This window comes from Lactuca saligna, chromosome 2 (genome assembly GCF_052625555.1).
Source record: "Lactuca saligna cultivar CGN05327 chromosome 2, ASM5262555v1, whole genome shotgun sequence".
NCBI classification, from domain to species: domain Eukaryota; kingdom Viridiplantae; phylum Streptophyta; class Magnoliopsida; order Asterales; family Asteraceae; genus Lactuca; species Lactuca saligna.
In genome coordinates this window covers 180,551,751-180,564,143 of record NC_136418.1, presented here as the reverse complement: position 1 = coordinate 180,564,143, position 12,393 = coordinate 180,551,751, and the positions used below count along the sequence as shown (strand labels likewise).

Here is a 12,393-nt window from a genome sequence, read left to right as displayed (position 1 = left end):
CACAACTTGTAGAATGGATCACTTGAAGATACAAAAACAATCAATGATGAAATCTAAAGTATCTGCCACAGTGAAGACCTGCAAACAAATCAATGATGTTTTGAGAAAATTGGCAATTCACAAACTTTCCCAGCCACCCTGTCAAGAATGTGTTTTGCTTTTACTCTTCAAATTGCTCCCGCGATTCCGAAATCAAAATCCACCAAGAAAAAAGTATAATCAACTAACCTTAATATGTCATTTCCTGTTAAAAGGGAAAACCACTTCTTTCCCTTCTTTTCCTTCTTTGTGAACTGTCAAAGACACCACCGGATATGGAGTTTTCTTCCGGTGAATAATAGAGGCAACACCCTCCCATTTTACTTCTTATTTTTCCTGTCAAAAAAAAAAATCAAACAAACACCCTTTTGATCGATTTTTCTGCCTGTTTCATCATCCTTTGTGTTAGCTGCCAAATAACAAAGAAGAGGGTGCAAGGAGATTACCGGAGACCCTTTCCCTTCCTTCCCGTCGACCCTCGCTACCAAACCACCCTCACCAAAGCTGTTATCACTGATCGTTTTCCCCATCGCACCTCACACTTTCTACGGTCGAGCAATACCCACCAAAACCCTGTCACTGCTTATCGGACATCTTCTGGCCTCACCCTCGCTCTCCTTTTTCTTCCTATCGACCAAAGACCTACGCAAATATTGTCTTCATTGTTGCTTCTTCCTAGCTTCTTTCCCTTTGGCCTCGTCGACCCCCGTAGAAGATCTCTTCTCGCGAATCGATCGACGAAAACTCATGCCGCCTGCGAGCCTTCGTGCTTCCTTCTCCCCGTCTTCCTTCGTTCATTTCCCTTTCCTTGATCGATTAGGGTTTAAAGGAAAAGAAGTGGTTTTCCCTTTTCTTTGACAGTTTACAAAGAAGTGGCTTCCATTGGGTTTAAAGGAAACGAGAGAGAGAGAGAGAGAGAGAGAGAGATTTTAGGAGTTGATAAAAACAAGATAAAGCCTAATGACTATAGTACCCTTTTAGGTAATTAGGAAGTTACAGTTTAATCCTATGACTTTCAGAATTTATATAAATGGCCCGTTAATATTAACCTTTGATTTTAAAATTTAGAAGGCTTAGATTTGTTCTCGCGTTCTCAACCTTTTAGGTGTTCTCATTTGATCCTACGCCTATATATATATATATATATATATATATATATATATATATATATATATATATATATATATATATATATATATATATATATATATATATATATACCCTAAAGGGTATATAAGCTTAGGTACCCAAACTCAATATACTACGTTGTTTTATATCATATAATACATTCTAATTGTCCGGTGTTCTTATAATTTAACTTTTAACTTGATTTACTTCCAAGATTTTTATAAATTACATATTTATTTTCTTGTTACATAATTTTCACTTTCAACTACAATATATATAGCCGAATAGGTGTTCGTAAAAAAGATGTGATATAAGAGAAAAATAATAATGAAATTTCAAGAATCTTGAAAGTAAATCAAATTAGGAGTTAGAGTTTAAGAACATTATAATGAATATATCAAACAAAACTATGTAGTATAGTGAGTTTGGGTACCTAAGCTTATCTACCCTTAAGTGGTATATTCACTTTTCCATATATATATATATATATATATATATATATATATATATATATATATATATATATATATATATATATATATATATATATAATCTTATTTCCTTATTACTTTTATATTTGATTTCTGTATTTTTTTTAATTAAATCACAAATAAAATTAATCATACTTTTAAGTATTATATTATTTAATGTATCATATTTATAGGTGTCATATTTTTTCAAATAAATAAATCAAATGAAATATTTAAAAATAAAACCTCGCTGAAAAAGAAATATATCCGTTACAAATCTAATGACACTACTAGAAAAACAGCCTTTTACGACGCTCATTGCGCGTCGTAAAAGGCTCAGACGACGCGCAAATGCGCGTCAAGAAAGGTCATGTCATAAAGAGGGACGACGCACTTTTGCGCGTCGTCTATAGACGACGCGCATTTACGACGCTCATTTATGACGCACAATTACGACGCGCGTTTACGACACGCAATGCGTATCAAGGAAGGCCCTGTCATAAAGGAAGACGACACACATTCGCGTGTCGTAACCTTACGATGCGCGTGTTAATAACACGCAATGCGTATCAAGAAAGCCCTATCAAGAAAGGCCATGTCATAAATGAAGATGACACACATTTTTGCGTATCATAATTTTAAATGTTTAAAAAAATATTATTTATAGATTTACTTATTTTCAAATTAAATTTGTATAAGATGTTTTATAATAGAAGATAAAATATCATATAAAAAAATAGAATCCATTGCATCATGTCAAAAAATTGTAATACATTGGTATTAAGGGGATCCGATTGTACATTGTTATTAAGAGCTTTTCCCTTACTATATAACCTAATACTACGTTGCTGTTAAGGAACACCTTCTTGTTTCTACTTCTTATTGTTATGCTTTTTTATCCACATGATACCTGTTTTCATCATAACACATTAGTATTCAGAATGCCTTCAAGCATCATCATTCTATGTTATAAAATATTAAAATTTAATACAAATATAGTAAAATACCTTTTTCCAATAATCCAGGGTTGAATACAACCCATAGCTGTATAAAATATTAAAATTTAATACACATGTTGATTAGAAAAGTTAATATGAAAGAGTGAAATAGTAAAATACCTTTTGCCAATTGTCATTGTAGCAATTCAATACGACCCATACCTGTATAAAGAAACATGGTGACATGTAAAGAAAAATCAGTGCAAAATGGTATGATGGGTTTTGTTCGTCTTCAATTGGGAATTCCTTGTTTTGGTAGTTTTTATAAAAATTCTGCATAAAAATAAAATCTTTTTCCATTTCTTGGTGAATGCAAGACTTAAACTATCCGATTTTTTTTTATCTAGTTGAGTGGTGAATGTTGCTTATTATCTTTATGATGGAAATAGAGAAGTTTTTAAAGTTGTCAAATTTTTCTAGAGCTTTGATTTTGTTGGATTTAATAGATCAAATACCTGGGGCCACCCCCACAATTCCTAGAATGTTCCAAAATATGTTCCCGTTAGCAGTTGGTCAGGTAATAAGTTTAAGATGGTATGTTATTTTATTATTATATTTTTTTTATACACATTGGCCATTTGCAATTTGGAGCTCTTCCTGTTATGCCAGTTCAAGTAGGAGAAAAGCTAACCTTATCAGTCAAAGGTTCTCTGCCCCAAGGCTGATTTTGTTCTATGTACTCAAATAACAACCTACTCTGAGTGGTGGCGGAATCACTATCATCACTAGACATTATTAAGGTCACATACTCTTCTCATGTTGTCTAAAACCTGAAAATTGATTATTATAAACTTGTAAGAAACAAATTCATATTGATTACAAGTAATGTACATTATACAAGCCTTGTTTATGCCTCTAGCTTGTTTGAGTCACCAGTAAGAATGACATGTGCACTTTATAACAAATCTATAACATATAATTGTACATGTAATGTATGTGTGTCTGGTGTACCTTGTGATGCAAAATTTGATGAATAACAACAATCATGCTCCAGTTCTTAACAAGACTAAATTAAAGCGTTCAAATTAATTGGTAAACACAATATGCCATCTTTTTATGTGCTCAGCGAAGTGCAAATAGTAAGATAACTAACGAATTAACATTTTTCTTATATATATATATATATATATATATATATATATATATATATATATATCACAATCACATTATGACAAGCTCTCATCTTTTTAGCAAGATTGAATTGTTTATCTAATATTATGAAGCTTTAAAGCTTATGTGTACATAAGTAAAACAGAAACACAAGCACACATGAAGCTCTAGGTCTTACGTAAAGTTTCAAAATCCATTTAATTAGGCAGAAAAACCTATAGTATGAATCTTATTTGTATTTTAAACAACTGAAATGGAATATTACATTTAAACTCAGCACACGGTTGAATAGAGAAAAAGTTGTTGTGAATATTAAATTTTAACTTACTAATTCAAGCACCTGGTAGTCTTTGCATTTTTGGTGCTTATGAGCATCATTCCATACCTAGCCTTGCAGCTGCTTCCGACCACATAAAAATTGCCAGATACTGATTATGAAAAACAGTGAATTGTTGGAACCAAAGAGCAACAGTAAAGCAGAATAACAAGAATGCCAATGGGCTAATTATCATTATTGCAAGGCATTTTGAACAAAAGGATGCCAATGGGCCAATTATCAGGCATTTTTCAGGAACATGAATGTGAAAAAGAAATCAAGTTCATATTGGTTGGGCATCTGTCTAGCTCCATATCAAGCACCACTCAACCATTGAAAACATGGTGGTAGTAGAAAGATTTGAACACAAGGACATGCCAATGGGCCAATTATCAGGGCGTTAGAGCCAATAATCGTACCAGTTATACCTCCTCTACCTTCAACATATGCAAGCATCACTCAACCATCATGGTGGATGTGGAAAAAACAGAGAGTTATGATTGATAGCTCCTGCCCTGAACATGAGGGAAGTTAATATTACAATTTCTCATTTGATAAGTTTGGAAGCTTCATAAATGGTTGCTATCTTCACTGCCACATTTCCATTTTCATGTTTTTGGCTAGTACATAAATGCCCAATTGGTCAGGAACACGTTAAGATTATCAGGATTCAGGACTCACAAATTTCCTGCTTATATTGATGTATAGCATTTTTTAACTATTAAGATAATCGCTGTAATTCTCACTTCATAAGTACCAAACACTACTTAACTTCTTTGGCTTACCTCTGATCTCATCCCATCTGGAGCATTTGCATATCAAGTGGTGGACCTTCAACTGAATTTGAACCCTAATAGAGAGAAATACGTAAAATGTGAGAAGGCTAATTGAAATAGAATGTTGTAAAGTGGAAAGTAAGCTTAAAGATGCACATAAGAAGTATCCGACCTCTCCTTTTCTCAATAAACGACATGATTCCTTATTTTTCGAGAGTCCACTTACTACCTTTAGCTCGTGGGTCCAGTAGTAGCTAGTTTCAAATGTAGTTTAGAGTCAATTATTTCAACACAATTTGCGATAGTTGGTTTTGAACCTGGAACAAAAGATTAAAGCAAATAAGAAGGTTCATAGGTTGCCATTTTAACTTTTTAAGAACTTAAGTGTTTCAGTTATAGTTCAATGAATAAAAATACTTTAGCAAACCACTAAAAATGAGGAACCAAGGTGTACATTGTAAATGTATATGCAATCTGATTGCATCCTTAATTCAGTAATGAGAAGAAGAACCAGGTACATCCCGATGAGCCATGGTGGACATGCTCAAAAATAAATTATTTTTTTGTGATAGGTCAAATAAAAATTAAACACTCTACAAGTATCCTAGTCCAGTTTGAAGCCTGAAAACCAAAAACTAAATTTGAACCAGATTAATTACATGTCATTTTTTTTGGAAACGGATTAATTCCATATCTAGTTTCTGGTTTTAGGTCAGTTTAATGAATCCAATTCATATCAATCAAATCAATAACTATTTATAGTTGGAATTTCATAGGACAAAGCACGCAATGAAATTGGAACTTCGATGCAGTCCCACTCACCTCCCATTTGCATCCAGAATCATGTGCAGCTAGCTACAATCCACTTCATCCTTATTCCTTACATCACCGAACAGGTTTTTCTATCTTGTTGAAAATCTTTTTCTTCTTCTAAAAATTTGAATGCTGGACTAACACTGGTTTCATATATTTTTTTATAGGCTCAAATGTATCATTCACATTTATAATATATACATCCTCAATCATCCATGTTCTATGAAAATTTTCCGCAGGTTGAACATCCCCAATAACAGTTAGACTCCCTTCTTCTAAATTGAAAAAAATCGATTGGATAACTTCTACCTGAGGCTGCAAACAGCAAAAGCTGAACATAAGTGTCAAATTTGATATTTTTCAAATGAATAAGTTATGAACTACATAAATAGTTATATAGTTTAATGTAGTGAATGTTGGGTGATTGAACTCCTATCAGAATCTAGGCAACAGGAAATAATTAAGAATTAAGCTATAATATTTCCCTTGCAATTCCTCTGTATTTTGAAAACCTAATGGAACTAGTATATTTACATAGTTGCTTCTGTTACATTTGTATTTATAACTTCTACTTTAATTAGTTTATTTATTATTTTTTTTTACAAAACTAATAAGATGGTTACCAAGTAGATACCTGGAACCATTTGCATCCACCCTTCCATATGCTCTAGTAATAGACTGCAAGTTTATGACACAATACATCAGTTAAAAATGAAAATATGTTGCCATTTTGTACATTTTGCCTCGAATATTAACATCAAATGATTAAAAGAATAGAAAAGAAAAGAGTGTTTGAAGCAAATTGAGAAACTATCAACTGTCAAGTGTATCTTGGATCTTGATAGCCAGTTTATGCACCTCTTCCAGAGGTTCCATTTGGATTGAAAGATAAATTCTGATATGAAGTTGGCCTCACCGGGGTAGAACCAGTGTTCCCCTTCACACCATTTGGGTTTCCTTTAGTTGTGTCCAAAGATAAAGCAGGTTCCTCTTTAGTTGCTGTGATCTCACCCTTTGGAGGCGCAGGAGAGTAAGGGGTTGTAGGGGTCATAGGTGGGAAGTAAGAAGTAGGGTACTAGTAATGTTGGGCCCCATAGAGTTCACCATATTGACCTCCTGTTGGCATAGGTGAGCCAGCAGGAGAATAAGGTCCATATGGTGCATAACAATGACCATAAACACCCTATAATGAAACCAAAAACAATATACAATGATAAACATGTTTTCAAGTCAAAAAATAAACAAAACTCATAGAAGGAAACAGGTTCTTACCTGCGATAAATCAACTCCATCAGGATTCACATATCTTGAGTAGTCATCCCAATCATTGGTAGTTATATCATAGCCTATACAACAGAAAAGGGAGATTGAGCAATTGCAGAAAAGGGAGAAAAGGGGTAAGAAGATTGTACGCCATTGTTAATGTTTTATGATAAGAGATAAGCGAAAGAGAACTTACTGTGACTGGATTAATGGAGTATACACCATGGTTGGCTCGATTATCTGACCCAGAACCAAAATCCCACCACCACCACCGTTTCCGACGAGACAATAAGGGAAAGCATCTGGAGCGATCCCTTGTGAAGAAAGCTGCGCGATTACAGATTGTCCTTGTTGACCGAATCCAAAGATTTCGTCAATGGCTCTATCGGCTTTGGTTAAAACCCGAGTTTGGGATGTGCTACATCTGGTTCATGAACTTGCCAAATCAATAGGGTTTTTTAATGAAAAATGAAAGGGGTTAATGGATTGGGATGAATTACCCGAATACGATAGATGCTGAAGCGTTTGTTGGTTTTGAATCATCGATGATTGTATCAAGTAGAAAAGTATCAGAATGGGATGCACAAGTAGAAAGTAGGGGAGAATGATGTCGTACCTGAGAAAACAAAGAAAAAGAAGGAGAAAAGGGGAGAAAGAACGGATCCTATCTGATATGCGTAGAGAGTAGAAGTAGGGATCGAGTATGGAGGAGGAAATCCCAATTGAAACCCTATAATTTTTACGGTTAGGGTTTTATAGAGGAGAAGATGAGAAGTTTAAAAATCAAAATTAGAGGTAAGAATAGAGGAGAAATAGGAACCTGTATCATGTATTTGACATTCTTGACGGAATTGTTGCTCTCGACCTGGAGAATGATGGTTTTTACGGTTAGGGTTTTATCATACGAACGTGAAGCATGAGCACCTGTGACATGAATGATTTGATCTCGATTGACATAAATACAAACATTAGCATATCATGATGGGGGGGGGGGTTGTTATCGGTGTAGTGCAATAGGAAAGAATGGTTGGAGAAGATGGTCGGAGACACTTGGCGGTGCGAGATTGGAGGTTTGGTGGTGGTGCGATGCTGCTATGAAGATGAAGGCCCTAGGGCTTTTTCTTGCTAATCGGAAGAGACGAGGGGGTTTGATTTTTGGGATCCAATAGGCGGGGTGAAATCCCGCCTTAAAAAACGCGTGTTTCATTAAAAAATTATAAAGCGACACACTTAGACGATACACATTTTATGAAAGGCGCCCTCCGCATTTCCTTTTTTTTTTTTCTTTTCTAACACTAATTTTATGGCACGAAAAAATGCGTGTCCACTATCCTTCAAATTTTGCAAAATTGACATTATTTTTTAGGGCACGCACAAATGCGCGACCACTATCAACGAGTGTCATTGTTTGCACGTCATTAAAGGGCTTTTTTCTAGTAGTGTGAATACTAATGAAATACCCGGGGTACTTGTTGAAATATGCGAGTAGACTTCCGATTAATCATTTACCGTTTCCAAAAAAATTAAGCAATCTTATTATATATAATGAATCACTTATCTTCTCCATCAATGCATCTTCTGCGTGTTTGTCACCAACAACTTGAAATTGAGATTGACTATCAATGATTATTCTCAATGCGCTTTTCTTCTTCTCAAGGTACACATTATTTTTAATTTTTTTTGTCTCAATTCTGCTAATAAAAATGTTATTGATCTTGCCTACTTTATCTTCTATTGATTTTGCTAATTCAGATGTCACTGATATTGCCTACTATATCTTCTGTTGATTTTGTTAATAAAAATTTCGATTGATATTGCCTAATGTATCTCTATTATTGTCAATTTGTTTTAAGTTTAAATAACAAACTACGTTGACCAAATCTATAATTGTCAATTTGTTTTAAGTTTAAAGGTAATCTCCTTAATCTTTGGCTTAAGCCGTTGAGTTTGTTTTTCCACAAACAATATTTTATAACAATAATTTTTTTATTGTTTGTAACAAACTATGTTGACCGAGTCTATTATTGTTAATTTGTTTTTAATTTAAATAACAAACTATGTTGACCAAGTCTATTATTATCAATTTGTTTTAAATTTAAATATAATTTTCTTATGAACATGGTATAATTGTCAACATGAGCACATACTCTACAAATTTTAATTTCTTTCTTGAATCTTATATTCTTATTTATGCAGATTATCATTCCAATTATACTGTCAATCATAAACAGTTTCCAAAATAGTTATATGTATATCTGTCATGTTTCAATATATAGAATCCATACATTTATGATTAAATCATTTAATAAGGAAATATTATCTTTAAATCTTTTCAAAATCATGCACCCTTATCAATTTAGAAACCATCATTTAATTTAATCTTATTAAAAAGGGTTTAATTCATCTATTTTTGATACATATTTTTATTTAATATAAAATCACGACACATGTTTTCCAATTATATCTCTATATTTGTTAATCAACTTTAATTCGTTATTATCTTCACAAATATCCTTTAATTTCATTCTTTGTATAATCATTTTTGTGGTATGTTATGATATTCATTTATGCATTTACTCTTCTCTCCAACTTTATGTATTACATCTTACATTTTACATTATACCAAATATATTAATACCAACAATGGAAGAATCAAATCAAAAACATCGGCATGGCCACCACTGTCGAACATCACAAACGGTTAACTTTTAATTTAATATTATCATTAGATGTTCAATACATATAATTTATTGGTTTTCTTTTTATGTAATATATATTCTTGTTAAATTTCATATTTAATGTATAATATATTTTCATTTCATCCACATTTATCATATTTCTTTTTGAAGAAAATAACTTATACATCCCCACTAATTGTCCAGTTATTCGAAAATGCCCAAAATTATATTCAAATTCATCATCCCATAACGTCTTATGACCAAATGTGCAACATACATTCAAGGTCGCCACTTTCACAAATAACCAATCATGGTAAATTATTAATAATTCTTTTATATTATTGTCTCACTACCAGTCAAAATCATATAAAGACTATTAATTTTTCCAAATTTAATAACTGTTATGATACTAATAAACTATTATAAACGGTTTGTATATGTCGTCGACTTCAAATGTCCAAACAAATAAAAATGCAACAACTTTCAAGGATGTAAGGATGCATCCAACTCTAATAGTTATCATATTATTATATTACTACTTATTATATTTTTTGTATTTAATTGATTATAAATTTAATTTCAATATATGTACTTTAATATTATATATACATATTCATATTTTCATTGTCATTTACAATAATTTTTTTTCTAGAAAATCGTATCTTCATAATGTCTGTTTCTCAAGTTACCCGAAAAGTTACTTCATCACCTTCAACATCATCCTCTTATAAACATATACGACAAAATGTGCAACATTTATTTATTTCCTCAAGGTCGCCAGTGTCACATATCACCGGTCAGGGTAAGTTTTTCATAATTATTTTTTTTATTATGTTTATCTAAACAATTTAGATAATGTAAAAACTTTAATACATTCAATATTTACTAACATAAAAACTACCAATAAACAGTTGTAAACAGTTCAAGTACGTTGCCAATTTCAAATTACTAAACAATTAAAAATGCAACAACTTTCAATACAGACAAGACCTATCTGAACCATGGTCATATATTTCAAATTATGTCATTGTTAATTAATACATAGTATTTTTTTATCCTATAATTACATTCATTATATTTCACTTTATACATTTTTTCTCGTTTAAAAATGACTTCGTAATTATTACCAACATAATCATTGATCTTATCTAATCATTATTTTTTCAAAAAAAATGTGCTACATTTCAAGAAAATAACACAAAAAAAACGACAAGAGGGAAACGAAAACAGTTCAATACAAATGATATTCCTTTTGTTGATTTGAATGAAGATTTTGTGGAAAACTCAAACAATACTACTATTTGTTCTCAACTTCCTTCGGTTATACTGATAAGGTTGATTACCAAGGTATGTTATCATCTATTTTGTTAATACATCCACTTATACATTTTTGCAATGTATTTTATAAATATCGATTGTGCTATTAATAATTTAAATTATGTTTATTTTGCAGCACCAAGAAAAAAAAACAAACATTTGTGCCTTATAATTCATTTGGTCAAAATGATGTAAGGATTGACACCCAGACTATATGTACTGTCATAAGCAAAGATACTATTTCTTTCTAATTAAAATTTTAAATTTTGGTTATCCAATGAAAATTATCCTTTCAATATGTTATCACCCTTTTCATATTACGCTTATAGTACATATTATGTGATGAATTTTTTTCTTTATATATTATTTGGATTCTGATGATGCAGTATGCTTTTGCTCTGTATGTAAAACTAGGGTTTAGAATGGAGAAGCAATAAGAGGAAATAAAGATTTAAGGAAAACCTCTTATTCCATATGTTGTTACAATGGAAAAGTAGAATTACCAAACTTGATTCGCCCACCTCAGTTATTGCTTGATATATATAGCGGAGTTACTGAAAAAAGTCGTAACTTTATAAAAAATATTCGTTGATACAATATGATGTTTGCATTCACATCTATGGCTGGTAAGACTGATCATGTCATTAAATCTGGAGGCGGTCCTTATGTTTATCGAATGGATGGACATAATTATCATATTGTAGGCCGCTTACTACTAGAGGAAGTCGAATTACTGAAATTTTGATAGTTGTATATATAAGATACATATCACGAGGTTGACAACAGATTCAATGCATACAAGTATGTAAATACATTCTATCATATAATAACATTAAATACACACAAAAACACACAAGCACGCATACACACACACACACACACATATATATATATATATATATATATATATATATATATATATATATATATGGTAAAAATATTTATTATTTCTCATAATATTTATATCCATGATTTTGTTTTCCTATTAATGTAGTTCAAAAAAGAAAAAGTCAACATCTCATAATTCAACGTGAAATCATTTTTCACTAGCGTTCTTGACTGTTCATGAGCTAATGAGTTTATTGGATTTTATAAATCCATTAAATAAGCAATTTAGAATGACACGTGATCGTTTTGGATTGAATCCAACAGAGCGTATTATGATTAAATTGATTGGGACAAGAGAAAAGGACGGTAGACAGTATATTCTTCCTACCATAAGTGAGGTTGCTGCACTTATTGTAGGTGATATTGACGGTTCCAATTCACGAGATATTGTTTTGGAAACACAAAGTCATCAACTTCAACGTATTAATGAGTTGCATCTACAATATCTTTCACTTAAATATCCTTTATTGTTCCCTTATGCCGAAGGTGAATTTTGATTGGATATACTACATCATGGTGTTGAAGAACCAAACTCCAAAGGACGAATAACACTGACAATCCGAGAGTTTTTTGTTTATCGTATACAAACGAGAACTA

The 12,393-nt window shown here is 31.9% G+C and overlaps 1 long non-coding RNA gene across 1 annotated transcript; it reads right to left on the bottom strand.

Annotated features, from left to right (window-relative positions):
- Positions 1 to 2,390: 2,390 nt before the first annotated feature.
- LOC145028380 (uncharacterized) lies at positions 2,391 to 7,642 on the bottom strand. Its single transcript, XR_013675989.1, has 14 exons — positions 7,414 to 7,642; positions 7,110 to 7,337; positions 6,923 to 6,996; positions 6,567 to 6,833; positions 6,285 to 6,328; positions 5,660 to 5,965; positions 5,010 to 5,154; positions 4,847 to 4,911; positions 4,481 to 4,576; positions 4,074 to 4,173; positions 3,267 to 3,405; positions 2,756 to 2,797; positions 2,645 to 2,681; positions 2,391 to 2,547 (listed from the first exon to the last, which is right to left on the bottom strand). It is a non-coding gene; the product is annotated as an uncharacterized LOC145028380 (long non-coding RNA).
- Positions 7,643 to 12,393: the final 4,751 nt, after the last annotated feature.